The sequence below is a fragment of the Mastacembelus armatus genome, chromosome 23 (assembly GCF_900324485.2).
Source record: "Mastacembelus armatus chromosome 23, fMasArm1.2, whole genome shotgun sequence".
NCBI lineage: Eukaryota > Metazoa > Chordata > Actinopteri > Synbranchiformes > Mastacembelidae > Mastacembelus > Mastacembelus armatus.
The window spans coordinates 10,287,683-10,306,834 of NC_046655.1; the positions used below are offsets into that span (position 1 = coordinate 10,287,683).

At 40.4% G+C, this 19,152-nt stretch overlaps 1 protein-coding gene across 6 annotated transcripts in view; it reads right to left on the bottom strand.

Moving 5' to 3' along the window:
* atp2b1a (ATPase plasma membrane Ca2+ transporting 1a) overlaps positions 1-18,435 on the bottom strand; it is a 43,507-nt gene extending 25,072 nt beyond the window's left edge. For 2 of the 6 annotated variants that reach the window (XM_026326815.1, XM_026326811.1), the window contains exons 1-2: positions 17,028-18,433; positions 14,686-14,802 (exon numbers count right to left, since the gene is read on the bottom strand). The gene's annotated coding sequence lies outside the window, so the exon portion shown is untranslated. Of the gene's footprint in view, positions 1-7,634; positions 7,712-14,685; positions 14,803-17,027 lie in introns of those variants that run through there. The other 4 variants (XM_026326812.1, XM_026326813.1, XM_026326816.1 and 1 more) reach the window with 4 other exon arrangements.
* Between the last annotated feature and the right edge of the window lie 717 nt (positions 18,436-19,152).

The following is a 19,152-nucleotide window of genomic DNA, read 5'->3' on the forward strand; positions in this document are numbered from 1 at the left end:
GCTCCCAATCAGAGCATGTGAGCTGAGTGGAGCATTAGCATTCAATAAAATCTCTGCTTCTGCAAAGAAAATTTAAAAGGTAGCCTTTTCCCTTCTGCAACTAAATGCTTTGAGCAGCTGTTTCACAGTAAAGGGCTTTCAGAAGTATCTTGTCACTGTTAGATTTGAAATGACCCGCTGTAATAGGTTGTATTGGATTCACCACTTTGAATCTTATAACCCTATTAAAAGGCTGTTATCAGTTTAAAAAGAGCCTTACTCCACCTTCTAATTGGCTCAGTAGGCCATTAAAATAAAGCCAATCTCAATGATAAAGAACAGCAGCTTCCTCTTCTAGTGTGACTTGGTAAGTAAAGTATTTCAGTCTGATCTTTTCATCTAGAAATCCACATACACTGCATTACAGATAGTTGGATCAGTAACCTACCATGAAAATAAAAAATAAAAAAATAAAAAAACCCACAAGCTTCCCAGCAGTGTAACTGGTGGGTAACAGTCAGCAGGGACCAACTGACTGATTACATCAGGAAAAGCCTTTTGTTTAATCTAATTAAGACTATCTGTGGCATCAGGGAGCTCTGTGGTGCTCTACATGGGAAAGTCCATTCTAACGAGAGGCTGCTGTTTTTTCAGCCTAACAATGAGGCTGATTTATTCATTCATGTCAACCAGGTTGATAGGAATGTGTCTTGATTTAGTTTGGATGGAAACAGAAACAATGGACAAGCATACACCATATACCAATACAATTAATGCAGCTGAAGCACAGCAGGTGTTCTATAGACGACCTCACTTCTTAAAAAACACAAGGGACAAAAACTGGTTTACTTGAAAAAGTTCAGAAATGTGGGCTCCACTTATAGTCAACAGTTTTGTCAAAGAAAAATATTGTAATTTCAGATGAAAAGCCATGTCAGATTATAATGTGCATTGCAGGGAACCTGGACTCAGCCATCAGTCATAAAAAAAAAGGAGCCAGCATAGACAGACGGGCGTTTTTTTTCTTGCGTGAAAAAATGCTGCAGCTATCTCTCAGTTGGTCAGGCTTTAGTCTCCTTCTGCATTTCTGGTTATAACACACACATCAAAACATGTCTGCAGGAGAACCATTCATCTATCCTTAAACCAAACAGGACGTCAGACATGCAACTCCAAACTAACACCCAAGACTCGAAAATATGTCAGAACTTTAAACTAGGACACAGATGCAGAAGGAGAGAAAACATAGCCTTATTATTGCTCACTGCACAAATGAATGCTTGCAGCTTATTCCATTGAGATACTTGGAAAGTATTCTGTCACATGTTGAGATTCTATTTGGAGCCATCTGCCATGGAAAACAGGACAGAATTTATTATTTATTACACAGCATAATTGCAAGGCTGGGTGTATTACTGAGGTGGGAGAGATGGCAGAAATCCCTGTTCTGAAGAGTAAATACATCTCTTTGCACCTGTCTGTTAAGAAATGCATTAATTTTCACGACAGCGTCTGATGTTGTCATACCTATTAACATCAGTTGTCATTATTTCATGTTAACATTTTGGTTTCAGTGGAAAAAGGTATATTCTTAGGCAGTAATTACAAGGAACGCCAATCTAAATTTTCAAAAAAAAAAAAAAATCTCTCCATAAATCTAAGTAGGCCACATACACTGTCTGTCGGGCAACCCTTGTGGTCTGTCAGATATTAGTCATGTGAGAATTTTACTGAATTTTAATCCCAAACCAAGTTTTTCAGTCATGCATTATCTTGGTAACACCCACTGACAAAAAGGTGGCTTAGTGTGTGCTTTTTGAATAAAGACACAAAACTGTGTACTTAAGAGCAAAATTTTGGATTCAAACAATCGTGGAAGCCCAGACCTTAAAACCCAATGACATGTTTATTATTTCTTTTTTATCTGTTTTAGTCAATTCAGGGCAATTTTATCATAACACTTTTTAAGTGTCGACAGTGTTTAGCCATGATGCATTTCCATTTCATATTTAGTTTCACTACTTCCTTATTGTGGGGTTATTTACCCAATTCAAATAAAATTATTACTAAAAAAGGAACAACAAAAAAAGAGCATAGACTTATGGGCTGAAAATTATTTCAACCTGTTACCAGCCACTTGCTACTGATGCTGTTTGTAGACACCAACCGGGTGTTTTTGTGTTCCCTGATAATAGAAATGTTTGCTGACAAATTCCCATAAATTGAGACAAGTGAATTTTAAGAGTCACAGTTAAATACTACATATAATGTGGCATCTTTCAAAAATGTAAATGTCCAGGTGGTCTCCCAAAAAAAAAAAAAAAAATCAAAGGCTTATCTTAATTGGAAACATTATTTCACATGGCTTGGGCATCACACAGACAGACCACATGTGCAGCAGCCTATAGTAATAAATGTAATTTCATGCCTTCTCCATTTCTCTGAATTCTTGTCATACTCTTTGAGCCCTCACCCACATTCTCACCCTCTAGCCCAAAGAGCAGCAGCAACGCCAAGATAAAGGAAGTGCCAACATTTGCTGTGCTGCCACAGTCTCAGGTTGCGGAGCAGGTCACATGTCACAACAGTGGAAAATCATTGTGATTGGATCTCCAAGCCAACAGCTGGCATGGTATAGCTGAATGACAGAGGCTAAGGTTAACCCTTTGCAGACAACTGCAACAGAGACTTGCAAATCACAAGTTTCTCTTCAACCCAAGCTATTTAAGGCTGCTATCGCACATCAGAGGCGTACTAGATCCTACACCCAAAGGCAGTGACAAGTGAAAGCAGTAGACAGAACAACAGTAGTGGGCATCTCAGAAATATACTCATGTCTTTGTATCCACACTAAGGAAACCCTCTGGCAGATTTTACACCTCTATGTGCCAACAGCTCGATGCAAGTCAAGGACAGCAATTCTAGGGATCCCTCTGCAATGGAGCTGCCTAATGCGAGGGGTGATATTTTTAGCTTCCCTCAGACTGCCCTCTCCCCCCACCGCTAGCTGTTGCTGAACTGGGTCAGGCCATGTAAATGTGGAGGGTACAACGCAGAAACACCCAGCCGTCCTTGTGGTGCACAGCTCGTGCTGCGAGCAGTGCTTTACCCCACAGACGGGAACTTCTACATGGCTCTCAAATGCTGTCAGGCTGCCAGTTCATAAGAATGCACAGTCAGAGGTGTCATCGTCAACACACTTGTCCTCTCCAGCTCTTCTTACTGCAAATATGGAATAACAACTCATGATCTCCAAAAAGAAAATACACTATTACCTTTTTGACCTTAATGAAAGCCGTAGCATTGAACTTGGAATTAACTTCATGTGTTGTCACTGTGTGAATATATATATATCTTAATTTTTTTTTTTTTTTAACTTCATCAGTTAAAAGAAAGGATGCGCCACGAAATCCATACAGGTGACGCACATACTAGTCCAGAAGAATTGTGGCTCGGAAATTTGCAGCATAAAAGCATTTAGACGTTTCAAGAGTAAGTCATACAAGTAACAACTGCTCAACAAAATATAACAAGCTAAAATCAAGGTTTCGTTCAATTCCTGCATGAATGCTGGGCCTTGAAGGTAAACACAAGTGAAGCATCTATGCCTTTCACCGCCTTTAAAAACCCTTCCAATGCAGCACGCAACATCACACAAAGGTTGGAGTATTCCAGTGTTTCTTCACATCATTACAACTTTTAATCATTGTGAAGATATCTGTGTAAGTAGTCAGAGGTCATAAGATGCAATGATTAACTTCTCATTTGCTCAACTATTTCACTACTGAACTATTAACACTAATGAACTCTGCAACACAATGCAGACGTCATAATTTTGACAGACTTTAAACATACCAAAAATGTTATCTTGGCATGACAAAATGTACTATCATAAAACATGTTGCGATGTAAAATAATCCAAAATGTGACATCTTTTATCGAGCCACTTTGAAGATGAGAAGCTCTCTGTTCTTTGTTATGTGCGATCCCAAATCAGTAACCTGAGGTCCTGCCACACTGCCAGGTGGTGCCACAGTCTGACCTTGCTATCCTTCCTATATCAAATTCAGAATGCACTAATGGTGACCATTAAACTTGACTCATCAAGACATGGCAAGGAACACTAAAATTAAATACAGTTTTTATATACCAATACAGTGAAGTAGGACTGAATGTCAAAGTTGGTGACTAGAGCTCAGTTGGTACAAAGTTTACATCCATCCTGTATAAGTGGGCTAAAACTAGTAATGTTAACATTATTTCTTTTCTCACAAAGACCGTAGGCCACCCTTATACAAGATGGGTTAGCATCCAGCCTTCCATGATTTCAGTGTTAAAGAAACCGCATTTAGTGTGTCTAGTCGCTACTATAACGGCAGCACCGCCAGGCAGTGCATGAAGGGGGGGGGGGGGGGGGGAAGCTGGTGAATAAATCTATAAATGTTGAGAAACATACTCTGAAGACAATAAACCAGACAGCTAAATTCTGACAGACAAGTGGAAATGTTTTTCTTTTTATTATGATCATTGCTAAATAACATAAGGTTGAGTTCTGAGGAGTTATACCAGTATAACAAGACAACCATTGTCCTGACGTAGCACAATTTCTAAATAGACAAAGGGTACAATGACAGTCTGGACAATTGGAGAAGATTATACCAGTGTTAAATTGTATCCCATATGATAGAGGTGTTACAGTCCATCAGAACCACCATTTATTTATACTAAAACAACTTCGGAATATAGCAGTATGGTTATTATATATTTTATGATGATACCATAACAATTCTAAGAAATGGCAAATCTTATACCTCTTAAAAAATGTATTTTTATTAGTGGCAGGTCAAACCATGAAGTCCACCAGCTTTTCAGATAGACCTACTTGTAGGACAGTTAGTGACTAATTCATGCATGTGTGCCTTTGGTCTTCCTGAGGCTATAACATTAACCTGCATTTTAAAACAGCAAATCAATTTTAGTCAGACGTAGTTTTTTTTTTTTCTACATTGTCATGGAACATCTGAATGAATGAGTAGCTATGAATTAGTCAAATGCCACATAAACTACAACCTCTGCTTGGAATAACCTTGGTTTTACAATCCACACAGGGGAAGGAAGATAAGCAAACTGCCAGTACCATAAAAACACTTATTGGTACAAAATCACACTATATTTAGCTTTGCATGCAACTTTACACAAGACACAATGTCCCCTTAGATTTAATCACCTACAGTGGCTTGTGCTCTGAAATAATGCTTTCTACTGACAGTTACAACTATAGCAGTGAGAAATTCAGAACCAAAGACAAATGTTAGCAATATTTTTTAAACAACATTTTTCAGGACAGGGGTGTAATGAACTGAAGTGCAACGCATACCAATGAAATGAGTGGACATATAACGCAGCTGTAAGTGAGAATCATCCATGGTGAGTTAGGTACAGACCTGACAGGTGACATATGTCTGGAAGACAGTGCACTGAGAATACTGCATTATTCCATAGTGACTACAAACAGTACTTATTCTAAGTAGCAAGCTATGATCTTTGATTAACAGAAATCACACACTCTACAGGCTGCCTATTGAATCTAATATGCACTGCACAACGAAGAAAAATCCAGAGTTGGAGTTCTGAGGGATTGTTGGTCTACAAAGATGGAAGTAGGGAAAATATTACGCAGCTTAATTACACACTCAGAGGTCGTGTGATCTCTAGCCTCTGATATATAACAATTTTCCAAAACAATTGATAAAGAAAGTATAACAACTACTGACTCATATGTTACAGTCAGGGCGAGCTCTACTATCAACAGTCAGCCATCATGAAAAAGCATGCCAAAGGAAAGAATAAGAAAGGATATTTTTGTCATTCTTGAGTGACAGCAACAGTCTGAGTTCAAAGGGCTTAGAGACAGCAACAGATTGTGTTACTGATGGTTTAAGTGAATCATTAAACTAACTCTGAATCTCTATATGCTGAGCCAGACAGCTATAATAAAATCAATCATTGCTAAAACTAGACAATATTTTTCTAAAGCCAAAATCCAGACATGTTCCTGAAAAATTAAACTTAAATATCTTTGCATTCACTACATAATCTCAATCACACAATATTCTAACTCTAATGCTTGGCTGTAATCACTTATCGGTCATATTATGTAATATGTCTACAAACAGCTATACGGTAGTACAATGACTGGCACACCTTGTACTACTGTACAGTCGATGCACTTTAAGCTCAAGCTAAATTCTGTGCATTGTTGTCGGATAAGAATAAATGACTGCTGGCAGTGCACTGTAGGACCACGAGTCATTATACAGAGGAAGACACTGCTGGCGCTGCAGCAATCCGGGTGCCGTTTAATTGGATAAAGAGTGATCCCTTCAACTACACACCAAAAGGTGCTCAGTGGCTGCGCTCCACATCAGTCTGGAAACTTGAAGGTAACGTTAGGGAAACTATAACACATTGTCTGACAAGGTCAAGCGTGTAACGCTAATATAGGTAATCAACTTGCAGTAGTTGGAGAGCTTGGGAAATACGAGCTGCATTACCGTTATAAGGAAACTGGTAAGGTAATTTAAAGCGATAGTACGTTTAAAGCTTTGCGTAGAGATAACTGACGTCCAGCAGCCGTGTTTGTCATGAATGAACTATATTCTTTTAAAGCATTATAGGTTCCTACTACGGCTTTTAGACTTGGTAGTTGATTGCAGGTGATAAGATCAGTGCGGTGAATAGAGACTCCCATAATATTGTATTATAGTGTTAGGCTTCGACAGGTGGATGTTAAGGTACATATGATGGACGTTAACAGTTACTGGCACTCGCTTTAAGACCCATATCTGAAGCGAACCGACAAAACGTGCTCCCATGGGTGCCTCTCTAAGGTCCCCGAGTTGTCCGTTGAGGATCGCGTGGCGCCCGGTACTCGGAGAAAACCGCTACGAGCCGGTTAACGTTACCCAACCAACGGTGGCTAACTGTCACTATCGTTCGGCTTCTAAAGGGGCATCCACACAGCGTTAATCGGACTGAATGACATGTCATAAAACGCACCCCGGTGTAACTCTGAGGACTGTATGTTACAGTGAAATGTAGGTAACTTTTGACGTCCGCATTTTGAGCGGTTAGCGTTATTTCACAGAAGCCTCGGTGTCTGAACGCCAACGTGCTGTCCACGAGAGACCGTAGCGTGTGGAGTCCAACATTAAAAAACAACGATGCAGGCTAACGTACAATGTTAGCCAGTTAGCTCCCAGGCGGTAGCTTATGTTGATTTTAAAGAAGATAAATATACAAGTACTACTCCAACAGTGTGACAAGTCGAAAAACTCAGCCCAGGGCGATAAAGAAGCTGAGGTGAACTAAGACCAAGGCATATAAAATCTGACGGCATCCTGTCTGTTTAGCTACCTGCTTTGCAAATCGAGACGCCTAATGTCAGTACCTATTCAAGATATAACGGTGGCTAACGTCGTTAGCTTCGTGGAAAAAGCTACCCACCAGTGGCTGGCCCTCGTTGAACACTGCACACAAAAATGAAGACTTAACCGGTCAGAAATTTCCATGCAACAGTTAAAACACTTGAAGGCACCCCTTATCTTCAGGCATTTTCTCGCGTTAGCACAGAAAATATAGCGATAAACACTTACTCCGTTCTCCGAAGCGGCACCCCGGGTCCCTTTCTATCTTTAACTCCCCCTCAGTCTCACCAAAGACTAGACTCTCTCCGCTACTGAGGTAAAATCCCGCCCACTGCGCTGTCACAACCACAACCAAAATCTCTAGCCTGAGCTGTCAAGATAGTTCCCCTCTGCACACCGGGGCCCATGGAAAACCATCCACTGGACCGGAAACCACTTGACACATACACACAGGTGCATTCAGTAGCTAATTTATTAAGATATCAATGAACACGCAGTCGTTGTTAAAAGATAACTTCCTCTTTGAACAGGTCGGACTTACAATGCTCGTGTTTCTGTAATCAATACAATGAAACGTATGTGTCTTATAATGATATAATCAATTTTATAAGATTATTGGCATTAAAATTTAACTTCAGTTATAATGGTCACGGTGTGGGAAACAATCAGCAAAAACATGCAAGGGTCCAGTCTCTCTGCCGTACAACGTGGCGGAAGACGGAAGTACTCTGAGGAGAATCATCTTGACATTCTTAGTTCCTTTCTGTCACAACACCGCTGGGGACATGTGATGCACGTCAAAAGGAGGATGGGTATGGACCAGTAGTGTGGATTCCCATTGGCCTATCCAGCATATCAGTCGCCTATGGAAACGATTACGTCATGATCCCCTCGTACTCCCTCTTTGCTCCCGTGTCGCTTTATAATAACAGGATTATTCAACAGTTCCCTGCATCCTCTGATGCACCCTGCAAAATGTATGCACCGAAACCTCACTGCAGTATCGCTGCTGCGCTTTGAGCTGCTCCTATGCTACACAAGACTCTTCACTCCATGCCTAATCAAACCTGACGTCATTCTTTCCATGACGTAGCGCTTTTTTTTCCTCCTTCACCAGATTCAATGCCTGTATTCTTTGCGATTCCTTCGTGCTATTGAGGAGTCAGACACTGGCAATCACCCTCCCTATTACTGGAGCCAACTGCATTGCATTACAATGTAAGCTCTTCAGAGCTGTCTGTGCTTTAACGATTCCCTAGACTATTTATGCTACAGGAAATGATCAGCATGGTGACAATAGACAAAGCAACCCCAGAATATCCTTCACAATTGTACTGCAGCAAAAACTGTCTTATAATCAACCTAATGTATGTAAGAGAAGTGCATGTATTATAAAATGTACAGGAGCACATTACTGAATATATATTTCAATGTTGTGTTTTGAACAGTCCAATGGGGAGTATTAGCTGCAAAGCCCCAATGTACAATAGCAGTTAAAGTGCTTTTTTCTGTTGTGGTGAATACATCAGCCACCTCAACAAAAAGCAGGTCAGGTAAACCAACTATTTATGGCCAGTTGCTTTATCTTTCCTTTTCTTTTTTTTAGGTTTTATTACTACATGCTGTTAAAGGAAGACAATCGACAGTAGATATAAAAGAGATAACAAATCCCAGCTGAGTTCACTCCTTAGTACAATATACTGACATAATGGGATTTAACATTTAACACAGCTTCACTCATTGCACAGAAGCTTTTACCTGTTCAGATTTGTAAATGAGAAAAGTTAAACCTATTTATATGTGCAATTTAAAAGTTGGAAAATGTGTTTTCAGAAAATTTGAGTCATGTCAATGTCAAGGGGAGAAAAGAGATCTGGAAAAAAGAGGAAGAGAAGATGCAGGAAAAAACATTTTTTGTGTAAGATATCTTGCACAATTTTTAGGTCTTATTGTCTGTGTGATTTGACTGAGAAGCATGGCATGAGTAATTTTTGACCAACATTTACAACAGCAGCCATGAGTGAGATGAGGCTGTCAGTTGTGTCTCAATGACACATACATTCCCCCACAGCTTTCATACATTTTCAGCTGTCAATCTTCTGCTGTCAAATTTCAAACTACATCTGCTGCACAGCAGATCATCAATGCTGTTTTTCCTGTACATCCCAACAGTAACATAGGCCTCAGCTTGCTAGCACTGGCAAACAGCTTTTATGTACAGGCCTTCAGTGCTGGAGTTGAAGTGACACCTACAGTACTTTTACATCTGCCATATTTCCAGTTCACTGTCTGTGGTTTTGGTGGCTTCCTGACTGGCCTACTGGGCTTTGTGCTTTGCAAATGCCAATCAGATGTACCTCTAAAATGACACTGATGACACCAATTTCCGTCTCTTTGTATGTATCTACTTTTTAAGATAATGCCTAGCCATGGCAGATACAATAATTTAAAATCAAGAAATATAGATGTCTGTCCAATAAGATGTCCTCTCAGAAAGCTACTCACATGGTAATGGATGTGTATCATATTGTAGTTTATTATTAGTGTTCCTGTTACATGAACAGTTTCACACTTGGGATAATACACATTTGCTCTCTAACAAAGGGTCAGATGAGAGGATTGATACATTCTCATATTGGGTGCTTGATCTGTAGGAACCATCAGGAATCAATTAGAGGACAAAGTCTGGAAACAGGAAAGACAGACAGGCAAACTCAATCTAACAACAGCCAAATGCGTCTAAAGATCACTAATTAACACTTCAGGTCAAACAAAAACCAAAGTGTACCAATCACGTATAATATCAGTAACATCCTTGACTAGCCACCGTTTCCCTGACAAGTCAAAAAGTACATTGGGGAGATCCAGTACCTCAGAGTAAAAGGGCAAATTGTTTTTTTTACACAGATTAAATGACATTTAAGGTTAATAATTAATCATTAGCTGGACTGATATGAGGGTTTTGTGACTCCCAGCCTGAAGCAGACTAGCTGTCTGTTTCTCATCTTTGTGCTAAGCTAAGCTGTTTTTTGTAGCCTTGTATTGACATGACACATCTGAGATTGGTACTGATCTTCTCAACAAACTCAGCCAGAAAGCAAAGCAAAATGTCAAGCTTTTTGATGAAGATGAATCATATTTTAAGACAACCGTAAGCATATCTTCTACTTAGAATAGCACAAGCATGACAGAATGCACTAAAGCATGCACATATACAGGTATAACACTATTTTACTATAAACAAAGGAGTTTATAACATCTAGGTGTACACATTCCGCTGCAGAACTCATCAACTTTCCATGTTAACATATTCATTCCAGTTTGTGGCTAGTGTTTGTGGTGTCTACTCTTTGTCTAAATATGACAGACAATACACTGGAATTCTGCCTTGCATCAACACAGCTTGTTTGCTCAGTTGAAACCACTTAATCGCTGCTTCAATCCATTTACACACTCTGGGACCACAGAAATGAGCAAGATGGTGAAGCCCCACACAAGGGGCCTCTTAGCTATATACACAACAATCTGAGAGCTGCTTGGTGTTTTGACTTGTTAATGGTGACAGCGATTTATTTACTTCTAGAAGTAAAAAGGACAGTGTGCATCTGAAAAGGAGGGTAGACTAGTAATCTCTAAAAATTAAGCACTGCAAAAAATTGGTAGACAATTTAAAAGGAAAAATGCATCTTTTCAAATACATGAACATTCAGAGAGCCATGTCAGTAGCTTTGTTGAGTTTTTAAATTGGGGAGACCAATAATTTTCCCACAGCTGTTGTCTGGTTCTCATTGATGACTCAGTTTCTTGGTGGAAATTTGCCATATGCTCTCCAGCATCTTGTGAACTACAGTAAATGTCAAGTGTCATCAGCCTTTGTGCATGTTAATGTGTTGTGCATGCTGTCTGAGTAAGCAGGGGATGCTGCCTTCAGGGTACATTTTGCATTTATTAAAAACACACTCAAAACAGAACTAATTTATTAATTTAGGTTGAAAGACAACACATGATTACACATGGGAAGACACAGGAAAGAAAAAAGTTAGCCAGAAGTGTTGTCACATTTGAGAATAAACACAAAAGCTCTGCTTGTGTGTGTGTGTGTGTTCATCCCAACATAGAACTTTAATTACTGGGGTAGAGAGCTACACACCATGAGACAAGATAGCTTGACAAATAATTGCAGGTTCAGTTGAAGAGTGTCTAGCAACTGGAACCGCGTGAATGTGTCTGCTGTTCTAACGGAGGAATTTAGTTGTGGACTCTGCATCTTATCACATTTCAGATACACTGCTGTGAACTGATTAAGTAACAATGTATAATGGAGAAGCCAAAAGAAATGGAAAAAATAAATCATAAGCCACAGAGAGATTATCAGTTATTTCCTAAACAATTTTTAAATAAACATATGACTGTGGTGGAAATGCAGTTAGAGATCATGTGTCTCTTGAGCCAAGCCAAGTGGAAAATGCAAGCAAGAAGACGTCTCATTAGTCCACTTACACAACCAGGTCCCTATCACTGAGGACATGCTGTATGAATATTGCTTCCTTTGGTCAACCGATCTTTCTACACCACTTTGTTTCTTGAGCGGACATTGGATTTTCCACTGGCTCAGCACATTGGCAGAGTCAGACATGGAGGGTGCCTTCCTTCTTTTGAAGAGGAAGAGGAAAAATTGTGTTGCACACTTTAGGGAAAGACTGCTGATCGGGGTTTCTGACGTGTGAGAATTTTCCAATTGCAAATTAATCAAAAGTCCAGATGTTAACCAGTACAATTTCAGTTTAGAGAATATATCATCTGAGTTTGGTGTTAAAGGGCTAATTTAGGATTAGACTGTTAAGACATATTATTTAAACAGGGCAGTAGCTATATCAATCAGACAAAGTTTATATTAAGGATGGGTCACGCACATTATGATAACAAACCTTCCTTATCTAACACATTATTAGCCAGCCACAATTACGGTAATCACATTTTTCCTGAGTCCAAACACTGGCTTACGTCTACTGGAGAAGTCCTATATTATATCATTAACATTCACACTGTGCTGACTGGCAAAACAACATGGCGACACAGACACATTAATTATATCTATGATGCAGGTAAACACCTTAGAGAAGATCTGAAATGAAACTTGTGCAGCAGTCACACACAAAAAGCTCCCTTGTGTGAAGGAAAGCAGAGAGCGAGGTGGTGGTAAGGAAAGGTCTGTCATGACTGAGCCACTCGCCCTTGGCCTGTGCATGTTTGTGTTTCCAACTACTCCTGGAATTTATTGCAGGCACTGGTAAGGGCAGCCACAGAGAGGTGAGCATCCTGCAGAATAAAGGCCAGAGTTGTTGGGAAAAGAGTAAGTGGTGAGATATAGAAGAGGAGGAACAGGTTGCAGAAAAGGAAGAGAAAGGTTGAGCAAAAGCAGAAAGATACGCAGCTAAAAATGCTTAGAGTCAGCAAATACAGTAAGTGTGAGCTGGTAATATACTGTAGATTGTAAAAAAAAAAAAGCTGTGTGTGCAATATGGGAATGTGTATGCAGGGAAGGAGACAGTAGTCCTACTCAGCCCCAAGCCAGCAACACTGAGATTATCTCAAGTTTCCATCTGTAAATACCAATTCACCTGAAGTACCCATTGAGACCCACCCAGCCCAATACGTGGTTGTGTCCATGTATGGTTATAGTATGCTATCATCATATAAATTTGTGTGTGTGTGAAGATGTAGAGGAGCCATAGGAAGGTGTTGGCAGGGACTGGGGGTAATGCCACTGCCCTCCAGGACATGTTTTCCATGGTCTGTTTTCCATTGATATCTTCTGTATTTACATTTGGCTCTGCAAGTGGTGGAGCTGGAAAGTGTATTTCATTCAGATCAGTGAACATTTACATGTCATAAAATGTAGGGCATATAAACAGTCTTGATTCAATTACTGCCAAGGCAGAGAAACCACCTGAGATTCCACATTTAGACTCAGTGCAACGTTCATGGAAAATGCTGCCATCAGAACCCGACGGGAATTAAAGTGGAAAACAAAACACACAAGACAAAAAAATATTGCAGAATTAAACTGTAACTGTGTGTTTCTGTCTTAAAAACAGGTTCTCTAGAAATGGTGCATACATGATAAGAAGTGCTAACAGTCGTTTGCACATAATGCACTGAAAAGGGACAAACTATAAAACAGAGGAAGCTTAAGTGCAATTGGATGGTGAGGGCTAGTTAGCTTTCTGGCAGAGGTGACTTTGGGTAAATTAGTGGCAAAAGGCAGTAATTAAGAATCATTTTCATTGTTTAGTTGTTCAGATAGGCGTGGAGCCCAGCAGCCCTATAAATCTGCTGTTCTCTTCCCCCAAAGTCTATGAGTACCACCAGGGACCAGGCAAAACAATTAATGACAACTTAATTACAGAGTCACATCAGATTTTTGCTTAACCCACAGATTGTACAGAGAGCAAGAGAAGGGGCACATTAAAAGTGCTTGCTTCCTCAAGCCAATGCAGAGCTTTTGCAATGTCCAAGGCGGAGTGGCATGGAGTGGGCACAGATGGGGCTTAGAGGAATAGATCCAATGGGAACTCAGTGCCCTTTACACCCCATTTCTTCCCTTTCGCATGGGGGCTTTTCTCCTGGGAGGGAAAGAAGGCACGGGCAGTAAGAGAGGGAGGGCTACCGACTAGGACCTACGCTGCTTGGTGCAACAGAACCAGAGCATGTGTGCACATACTGTACACAAACGCACACCTTACCATACAGTACATATGTGGCCTTTAACTTCCTGCCGCACAAAAAAGAACAAGTGGACATAAAAGGTATTTTGAAGCTTTTCAGCATAAAACAGAATTTAACTGAAACAAGCAATTGTGAGCCAGAGATAAAAGTCAGAATGTATGTGTGCAACAGCTGATACAATTCTTACTGAAGCAGCCATCCTTAAAGCATTAAAAAGACTTTAAGAATTTCAACTGTCATTTTCATTTTGTTGCATAAAACCTGGCCAATACGACATGCTGCTCCAGTGGAGATGTAAATGTGAGTAAAATCATAGCCCTGCTTAGTTACCAAGCTGTGACCAACCCCATGATTACATGTCATGTCCCCATCATCATTACCACTGACACAGCCCTTACCCCAGTTTAGAGAGAGAGTGACGGAGAGGCAGATCCAGCATGATCCTACTGTAGCAGATGGATATGTCAGATATGCCTGCTTGGGCTTATGGTGATACTTAGTGGTAAATGTAATGACCTGTGTGTATGTGTGTGTGTATATGTGTGCCTACCCCTCAATCCACTGTTCCAATTCCCCTGGGTCTGTCTGGGGAAAGCTCAGTCCCTGTGCTGCTGTGACAGAAAGACGGGGCAGAGCCAGAGCCAGTTATAACTTACATTCCTCATTCCTGTTTGAGAGACCAGAGACAAGGAAGTTTGTCTTTTGAGACGGAAAAAAAGAAATAACTCTGTTTACTTTACTGCTTTAAATGACAAATTACCATGTTCAATATTAAAACAAACTGTGTCCATTTCTTGGAATATTATCAGCTAATATGTCAACAAAGGTGTGTGAAGTTTGATTACTCCAGCGTTCTGGTTTGGACAACAATGTTCAGAAACTGGCAGAGAAAAAAAAAATCTCTGCCCATTGAAACTCATCAGTCGTTTTAATGGCGGTGACCTGATTCAGTGCAATTCAGGAAGTCAGTTTGGTCTACATAAGTTTAAAAAGAACACAATGTGCCTCGCAATTAAATTACAGAACACACTAAGAAGGTTCACCAAGGCTGTGGTTCAATTCTTCTGAGCCGTAACGCACGTGATGCTGAGCAGTTGGCTGAAGAGCATTTGATCCTTCACCATTTTCCTTTTGTAGTTCTTTAATTACAAACTTTCAAAGAGTTATTTAGGTACAGACGACCTCTTTAGATTGTGTTGTTGTCTGACTGACAAAGGTTACAGAAATTATACCTTTGGTGACTGTTCGGTCACACAATTCACCTTACACACATATTCAATTTGTTCAATTTTACTCTGAAATCTTGCCCTGAATCTCTGCTCTCCTGTCCTTCTCTTCCTTCTTTTCTAAAGTCATAATCTTCAGCTGCTGTCTAGCATTTAATGGAAACTTTCCTCTCTGCTGGTGTGTCATGTGAAGGGCAAGGCAAGAGTTTTCCAATGCCCATCCCTAATGTGATATATCAGAAGCATGGAGACAGGAGCCTTGATGGAGTTTTGATGGGCTTCCTGTTTTGACCTACAGGAGGCCAAGGACTGGTGTGTAGAGGTGTCGACAGACGTACAAACATGTACTGTATGTGTATGTCTGTGGATCTTTTGAGGAGGAGGTGTTTTGTCTCTACCCTGCATCTGAGTGTGTTCTCAGTCTTTTTTTTTTTTTTCTTTGTCACTTGTGATGTAACAATCACACCTCATTTCACTAATGAATGACACAATGAGACAGGCAATAACTAAAAATATTATCTGTGGAATGGCTCGCATTCAGTCATGGCGCATTGAAGTTGCAATTTCTACCATCATGCCTCTCCTCAGTATTTGTTAAATGTTGCTTGCTGCAGTCTATCCATTAGCCTTGTCTATGTAAAAATTCCGCTCAGATCTCCAGTATGTGAGAAACCATAGAAACAGACTGGCCTTTGTTTCTTGTGCTTGGGGAAAGTGTCCTGTGAGCTGAACTGAGTAATACTGCTGTGGCAGATGACTGGCCCACTCACACACATTCAGTGTGGCAGAAAAAAAATGAGTGAAAAATTACATTTAAAAAAAGGTGTGACTTTTTGAAGGACTGATCATGATTTTGTCATCAACTCTTCTTCCTGATAAACTCCCTCTTAAGACAGAGACTCTTTGTACTAGTCAAATTCTTGAATTGTCATGTTTTGGGAGATGCAAATTGTGAACTTACTTTCTCTACAGTGTCTGTTCTAAAGTACTTTATCTGTCACCAAAATCTATAGCAAATTCTTATAAAGTTAAAAGGAATAGTTTGACAATTTGGGAAGTACTCATGTCTCGAGAATTAGATAAAAAGGCGCCTTTATTTGACTGAAAAAGATAACACTTCAGCTCTTCTGAGTCCTCATCTAAAGGCTAAAATGAGAAAGAGTGAGGCATAGAATACATAAATATTATATTGATACTGACATCATTACATGGTGTTAATACATACGCAATACACAACTTAAGAATAGATAAAAACAGATTAACAGTCATAATCACACGTTATATCAAAAAAATGTCAAATTGTTCCATTAAGTTTTTACATCTGACTTTGTAGACTTTGGTTTCTAGGAAATAGACTTTAGCCTCATTAGAGTGAGCAGACAACATGGAGCCTAGTTGGAGCAGTCTGCATATATAGCCTAGTTAAGGGTTACCCTACTTTCAGCTCCAATAGCCCAGTTACAAAAACACCCAGAAGAGTAAGTCTCTCCATGAGAACAAAGTCCAAATAAGTAATGGCAACTCTGAGCTAACGCTGGAGCTACCCTCGCCCTGAAAGAAAGAAGGAAGACTGGGCAGAGTTGTCACATGGAGCCAGAACTGGGATGGGATATATCACATTAATATTTCAGGCATCTATCTGACAACATTATCCTCAGTGACTTACAGGATCTTGCTCAAGGACACGGAGGCAGAACACATGGCCATTAATGAGCACTGACTGCACTTGCCGGGGTCTGCCTGTGAAGGAGAAGTTAGGAGATACAGTTGTATAATAAGAACTTTATGTCAGTCTGGCCTCATATATTCCTCCGCACTAAAAAGTATACTGTATCTCAGCTATCTCAAACTCAAATAAGCCATAAAACTAGAAAATACTTTCACAAGGTCTTGTTGTGTGTCACTGGCGAGTTTAGTAACCTAACCATACTGTGGTTAATACTGTTACTGCAATGTTAAATACCTTTGCGATTATGTGTGAACATGCAACATGTATTATAGTATTTTCAACTCTCCTTTAATCACAGCACATCTAGCTGCTTTCAAGGTCTAGTTGGCAAACATTAGCTAAGACTGTTGATGTGCTCCAGGCTGGAACAAAACATGGGTTCTTTCCAGTTTACTTCCCAATGTCAAACAAGTGCCTCCTGACTGTCAAAAGCAGGGGAGCAGTGACTAAATACATTCCACATAGCAGTAGCATCGAGGAACTCCTTGCTATAAAAGGGAAAAAAGGACAGAGAGGAGACTGGTGAGAGGCTGTAAGTCATCATTAGTGTTATTATCTGGAACTTAATGTTGGATGTGCTGCAAGCAGACTCAGCGCCTGTTTTAGTAGATACTAATTGCTATCATTATGGATAGACTGTTTGCTTAAGGTATAAACTGTGGTGTGCTGATGTGAAATGGAAAAGATCAACTGACAGGAACACAAAGCAAGATAAAAGAAATGTGTGGTCCTGCTTTGGGAGTTTTAGATCATTACTATCGTCTATATTATCACGTACATTCCTTTCTCCTGTTTGTCTGAGCACCCAGAGAATCACTGCTCTGCGTCATTGCAGTCATTTAACCGTTTCCTCTTTTTCTCTGTTAACTCCCCAAGATGATGTCCCGTTTATGCATGTCACAGGATAGGGTGATGTTAAAGAAGCTTCAAGGTGGTGGAGGTTTGTTGCAATGGTGCTAGTGGTGGAAGGGGAGATCACTGGGAGGGTCGGTTCCGCAGCCATGTGGCATTGTACCTGCTCATCCATTATGGATGAGGGTTAGCAATAATGAATGAGGGTGGTGAGTAACCTGAGGATGCAGTTGGACATGGAGACTTGCTTCAGCCTTAGCCTCCTTTTCCTCCGCCTCCTCCTGCTGTCTTTCTAAGAAAACACGGAACATGACGCTCACCCAGACACGGCCACACTGAAAACAAACATGGGGGCCCTCAAATATATCCATATTAACACTCCAAGAAACAAGCTGGTTATATTTATGAGAACTGCGATAAAGAAGGGGAGAGGCAATCCATTCTGTCACTGTAACTGTATCCAATGTTTATATCCATACTTTCGGCAATGTAGTTTATACTACATTTTTTTTCTAGATACTGTAAAAGCTTCAGCCATTCAATCAATGAGGAAAAAGTGGAAATGAATAAAAGAGGCTATTAGCTATTAAAACACGGGGATAGTAGCGGGTAGTCTCACAGCAAGAAGGTTCGACCCCAAGGCCTTCCTGTGTGGAGTTTGCGTGTTCTCCCCATTTCTGCATGGTTTTTCTCCAGGTATTGCAGCTTCCTGCCACAGTCCAACGACATGCAGGTTGGGGTTAGGTTAATTGGTAACTATAAATTGCCTGTAGGTGTGAACATGAGTGTTTGTCTCTATGTGTCAGGCCTGACTGGCAATATGTCCAGGGTGTACCCTAACTCTCACTCTATGTCAGCTGTGATTAGCTCTAGGCATCAACCCTCCACCTGGTGAATTAGTCTCGATGTTCCAGAATAAGCGGTAGATGAGGGATGGATCTTTCGGGGGGTGTGGGGATGAATCAATCAGCAATCCCACAGCTAGGTATTAACTGTCTGTGATGAGATCTTTGAGTCATCTGACCCCTACAAAAGGAGCACTGTACTTCAAACAGCTGCCACTGCCCACACCAGCCCCATACTTTACTGCAGTCAGTTGAAATTCAATACTTCAGGGCCCATCCCACCTTACAGTAAGCAATCAATGAGCAGCACTTTTGACAGGCGACACTGCTGTCGGCTGAGTGGAGGGTGACAGATGGGAAACAGA